At 43.0% G+C, this 6,413-nt stretch overlaps 1 pseudogene; it reads right to left on the bottom strand.

The window, feature by feature from the left end:
• Positions 1 to 4,119: 4,119 nt before the first annotated feature.
• LOC139243878 (zinc finger protein 229-like) overlaps positions 4,120 to 6,413 on the bottom strand; it is an 83,425-nt pseudogene continuing 81,131 nt past the window's right edge.

Raw genomic sequence — 6,413 nt, 5'->3', positions numbered from 1 at the left:
CTTTCCATATGCCCTCTTAACCATCTTATATACCTGGCCTGCTACTTTCAGGGATCTGTGGACATGCACTCCAAGGTCCTTTTGTTCCTCTACACTTCAGTGTCCTATAATTTAATGTGTATTCCCTTTCCTTGTTAGCCCTCCCCAAAAGCATTACCTCACATGTCTCTGGATTAAATTGCATTTGCCATTGTTCTGCCCACCTGACAAGTTGATTAATATCTTCCTGCAGTCCGCAGCTTTCTCGTAGATTTTAGTATCATCTCTAAACTTCTGAATCATATCTCCTATACTCAAGTCTAGATCATTGGTGTGTATCACAAAAAGCAAGGGATCTAGTACTGAGCCCTGCAGAACCCCATTGGACACATCCTTCCAGTCGCAAAAGCTTACCCTTTGCTTCCTGCCTCTGAGCTAATTTTGGATCCAATTTGCCACTTTGCCCTGGATCCCATGGGCATTTATTTTTGTGACCAGTCTGCCATGCAGGATCTTATCAAAAACTTTGCTAAAATCCATGTACACTGCATCATATGCTTTGCCTTTATCGGCCCTCCTGGTTACCTCCTCGAAAAATTCAATCAAGTTAGTCAGATATGACCTTCCCTTAACAAATCTGTGCTGACTATCCTTGATTAATCAGTGTCTTTCTAAGTGAAGATTTATCCTGCCCTTCAGGATTTTTTCCAATAATTTCTCACTGATGTTAGGCTGACAGGCCTGTAATTACTCAGCCTAGCCCTTTCTCCCTTCTTAAACAAAGGTACCACATTAGCAGTCCTCCAGTCCTCTGGCACCACACCAGAAGCCAGAGAGGATTGGAAAATGATTGTCAAAGCCTCAGCTATTTCCTCTTTTGCTTCGCTTAACATCCTGGGATACATTTCATCCGTGTCTGGGGACTTATCCACTTTCAAAGCTGCCAAACCCCTTTATATTTCCTCTCTCACTATGTTTATTTCATCTAATATGTCACACTTCTCCTCCTTGATAGTAGTGTCTGCATTGCCCCTCTCTTTTGTGAAAACAGATGCAAAGTATTCATTAACAACCATACCCACATCTTCTGCCTTTTTTCCACACATCTACATTTCTCACATAACATTAAATTCGGGACATTAGATTTTGGGATTTTGGAACAAGAACAGACTGATACATTTGTTGCACTGGTTACAGCCAATTATCAGCCTTTCTGAAAAGGTCTTCTGACAATAACCTGTCACCATGTGAATCCACCATCATATCTTCATCCATTACCCACCTTTCATCATCGCCACCATGACCATTCCCCATACTGAGGCTCTCCAATTCCCAAGTGGAGCATAAACACTGGCATGGCCCGGTTAGTCCAAATGGCCCGATTCTCTGCCATATATCCTATGTCATTTTGTAGTCTCAGTGTAAGTGGTCCCTGGATTTGGTGTCACAATGTAAGTGGTCCCTGGATTTGGTGTCACAATGTAAGTGGTCCCTGGATTTGGTGTCACAATGTAAGTGGTCCCTGGATTTGGTGCCTCAGTGTAAGTGGTTCCTGGATTTGTTGTCAAAAGCACCTCGTCACTGGGACTGAGGGCAAACCCACAGCCCAGCAACGTGTTTAGCACAGAATGATCCCACTCAAATCTATTCACAATTAACACTATACACATTAATTCACCAGAAACAGCTCAGTGCCCGCAAGTAACTGCAGCCCCATATCTAAATTCAGTGAAACACAATTCAAAACATTTTAAAGAAAAATAAACCCTATCATAGCTCAACAGAGGTGATTAATGGGCAGTAAATCCCCCTCACTCATACACCTCCTTCACTCCTACTCTCCAACTCCCTCTACATACACCTCCTTCACCCCTACTCTACAACTCCTCACCCCAACTACTCTTTCACCCCTACAATTTCATTTTTACCATCACTTACACTAATTATCTACACTGGAGGTAAATGTCAGGGGATTCTGTGTGATGGCGAGTTGATCACTGGACAGTAAAGCTCAGAGACTGGTGGGGGGCTGCTCATTACCCTCGGTGAGATTTAATCCCCTTTCCCACTGAATACTGCGGATAGACATGGTCACCTTGGTAACGGAATGGTTAGTGTGACATCACTTTCTGAACAAGAGCTCACAAGACACTGGATCATCAATAAATGGTAAAGGTATTAAACACTCTGCAATTACATTGTAAACAAAATGGAAATAAAATGCTGAAAAAAAATTGGTGAAGATAATAATTTGCCTCTGTGGAATTGTCTTAAATATTAAGAATGATGTGTTTTGTTTACACACGCATATGTATATATAGCAAAGACCTTGTGTGCTCTTTTCAGTTGTTTTGCTGAACCTGATGCGATCCATATTCTATGTTCTTTAGCCCATCCGGCGGTGCTTGCTGGGTCACTGCCCGGGGGAATGGGGCAGATATTTAAAGGGACAGTCCAGTTTATCTTGGGGTGTTGGAGGACTTCACAAACCGAACTCCCATTAATAGTCGTGGCCTCCTGTATTGTGCAGTGATTGAAAAGCTGTCTAATTCAGTGATTTGAGCCTTTCTAAAATGTCTCACTGATTTTGATGATCCAATTGTATAATTTAGAAAGAGTTCAGAATTGTGCAGTGTGACCAAGATTTCATTTAAAGGTGGAGTCAAATTTGTTTCAAAATATTCTGTTCTCATCCTCCCCCAACCCCCCAAATTTTAGAATACTACAATACTGACTGGGAAGGTCCCAAGTTCGATCCTCGATCTGGGCTGTGAGTTGATCTCAGCCAAGGCAGCAGTTCAGGAATTATAATTGCCCTCAGTACCACTAGGCTAAATATGAGTAAAAATCAGCCACTGCCCCTGCTCTTCATACCGATCCAGGGACCTCAAGTGGGAAGTGTGTGGATGTCATTTGAGGACAGGATTTGAGGCTGTGATGCCTACCACAGTGGAAATCCTGCTGGCACTCACTGTTGACTGATGGTGAGGCACTAGAGGTTAACTAATGTCCGTAGAATTGCACCCAGCCAGATGCAGCACTTTCTCGAGATAGTAAATCTCAGACACTGAAAGGAATGTTGACTTTAGACAGTGAGGATGGAGGGAGAGTGTCTAGAATAAGGAATTTACAGCTTAGGAGGGACAGAATGTTTGATAGAATCTAGAATTGTCTGTTCTGTGTTTCTATCCGGCACTTACAGTAACAACGTTTGTAACCACCATTTATTTGCAGGGTATTAGAAGGGGAGGATCTGCAGCTGGGAAACTCAAACCAAACATCACGTCAAGATTTGACAGATTCCCCAGATTATTCAGGATCACCTTATCATCAGCCTTTGGAAAAACACCAATCACAGTGGGGAGAAACAGGACACATGTGTGTGTGGATGCACCTTCAACCAATCATTCAGCCTGAGAGACTGGTGATCCCACCTGACTCAACACTGGAAATGTGGGGACAGTGCGAATGGATGCTGTTGACGCGGAAAGTGATTCAGTCTCTCATTTCACCAACTGACCTTCAAGATGTTAGATAACAGACTTTCTTCTGTGAATATAGAGCTGAGTTATTGGCCCGTGATGTGTTTACTTATTCATCTTGGTAACTCTAAACCTTTGCCAATTATTTGATGTGATCGGTTTACATGTACATATTTTAAAAAATATGTTTGCTGTTTGCAGGGTGATGCTCCATTCACACATCGAAGGTAAGAGAGATGTTGTGGGACACACACTAAGTCCAGTATCTGAAAGTGATTAACAGACTGGATTTTGTGTTTGGTGATCCCAGGCATGTTACCGACACCTTCCCTCGATTCCAAAGCAAGGACTCTGGAAGGTAGGGGGAACTGGGACTTGTCACTGAGAGTAATCGAAGGTATCAGAACTGAAATAATCCAGAGTTCGAAAGGAGAAAATGCGGAAAATGGAGCAGTCAGTAACAGGACCTAAATTAGTCTCCTCTTATCTTGGAGTCATAAAATATTGACACACTCTGTTATTTAAAGATCAAAATATTAAACTCCAGCCCAGTTATAGGTTATTCACATCAGCAGAACAAACCCCAACTGATACAACGAACACAATTCAGTCAGGATGCGATTAACAGCAGCAATAACAGTAGAATCCAACCCTGCAGTCACTTGTGAACTCGCTGGTGTCTCAGCAGGTTGGATGACTGAGTGAATCCCTTCCCACACTCAAAGCAGTAAACGGCCTCCCCGCAGTGTGACTGTGATGATGCATTTCCAGTTTACAAGGATGGGTTCAGTTCTGCACAGAGTGAGAATAAATTCAATGAGCTGCTGATTTTCTCTCCTGGGCCTTGTGTGCTGGCCCAATAGGGTGAGCCTGGGCTGGCCAATAGGGTGAGCCCGGGCTGGCCCAATAGGGTGAGGCCAGGCTGGCCCAATAGGGTGAGCTCGGGCTGGCCCAGGGTCACCAGACAACAATCAGCACAAGGCTCCCTTTCAGGGGCCACTGACCTGGGCATAAACATGTGTCCAATCAAACTGACAGACACTCTGAAGCCCCGCCCAGCCTTTGTCCCTGCCGTGTCGAAGCTCCGAGCAGAGCGCTTGCTTTGGGAGTCTCGTGTCGGGAATATGGACAGCCGAATTTGAAGAGTACACTCCATAATCCCTAACGGTTAACAGTGTCAAAGGCCTTGGTCAGGTCAAAGAAGGTTGAACCAACCCCACAGTCACTGACACCAATCTCCTCCCATGGGATATAAACCAACCCTTGTCACTGACACCAAGTACACTGGGAAAATATGTAAAAGGGTAAGACTGTAGAAACGCAGTGGATAACACTTAAGGAAATATTTCATAACTCTCAGCAAAGATTTATTCAAGTGAGAAATAAAGATGCTAAGAGAAGGATGAACCATCTGTGGCTAATTAAGGAAGTAAAGGATGGTATCAAATTGAAAAAATGGCATACAATGTTGTGAAGGACAGTGGAAGGCCAGAAGATTGGGAAATTTTTAGAAACCAGCAAAGGACAACTCAAAAAAATGATAAAGACAGAAAAGATAGATCAGAGCAAACTTACAAGAAATATAAAAACAGGAAGTAAGAACTTCTACAGGTATATAAAAAGGAAATGAGTAGCTAAAGTAAACATTGGTCCCTTAGAAGATGAGACTGGAGAATTAATAATGGGAAATGGTAGAGACTTTGAACAAATATTTTGTATCTGTTTTCACAGTAGAGGACACTAAAATTTCTGAATGTTTGATAATCAAGGAGCTATTACGGGTGGGGGGGGGGGCGGGATGGGAGCGACTTGAACAATCACTATGACTGGAGAAAAGTACAAATCAAACTAATGGGACTAAAGGTGGACAAGTACCCTGGCCCTGATGACATGCATCCTAGGGTCTTAAAAGAAGTGGCTGCAGAGATAGTGGATGCATTGGTTGTAATCTACCAAAATTCCCTGAATTCTGGAGAGGTCCCAGCGGACTGGAAAACCACAAATGTAACACTCCTATTTAAGAAAGGAGGGAGACAGAGAGCAGGAAACCAGAGACCCGTTAGCCTACCATCTGTCATTGTGAAAATACTGGAGTCCATTATTAAGGAAGTAGTAGCAGGACATTTAGAAAATCATATTGCAGTCAAGCAGAGTCAGCATGGTTTTATGAAAGGGAAATCATGTTTGACAAATTTGCTGGAGTTGTTTGAGGATGTAACGAGTGGAGTGGATAAAGGGAACCAGTTGATGTTGTATATTTGGATTTCCAGGAAGCATTCCATAAGGTGCCACACAAAAGGTTACTGCACAAACTAAGAGTTCACTGGGTTGGGGGTAATATATCAGCATGGATAGAGGATTGGCTAACTAACAGAAAACAGAGAGTCGGGATAAATGGGTCATTTTCAGGTTGGCAATCTGTTAACTAGTGGAGTGCCGCAGGGATCAGTGCTGGGGTCTCAACTATTTACAATTTATATTAATGACTTGGACGAAGGGACCGAGTGTAATGCAACCAAATTTGCTGATGATACAAAGACAGGTTGGAAAGCAAGTTGTGAGGAGGACGCAAAGAATCTACAAAGGGATATAGATCGACTCAGTGAGTTGGCAAAAATCTGGCAGATGGTATAATGTGGTAAATTGTCAGGTTATCTCCTTTGGTAGGACAAATAAAAAAGCAAACTATTATATAAATGGGGACAATTACATAATGCTGTCGTACAGAGGAATCTGGGGGTTCTTGTACATGAAACTCAAAAAGTTAGCATGCAGGTACAGCAAGTAATCAGGAAGGTAAATGGAATGCTGGCCTTTATTGCAAGGGGGATGGAGTATAAAAGTAGGGAAGTTCTACTACAACTGTACGGGGCGTTGGTAAGACCACATCTGGAGTGTTGCGCATAGTTTTGGTCTGGACTTGTCTCCATTCCTGTTCTGAGGGGATTGCTA

This window comes from Pristiophorus japonicus, unplaced genomic scaffold, assembly GCF_044704955.1.
Source record: "Pristiophorus japonicus isolate sPriJap1 unplaced genomic scaffold, sPriJap1.hap1 HAP1_SCAFFOLD_190, whole genome shotgun sequence".
NCBI lineage: Eukaryota > Metazoa > Chordata > Chondrichthyes > Pristiophoridae > Pristiophorus > Pristiophorus japonicus.
The sequence above is the reverse complement of the archived record's forward strand: the minus strand, read 5'-3'. Positions and strand labels throughout refer to the sequence as shown.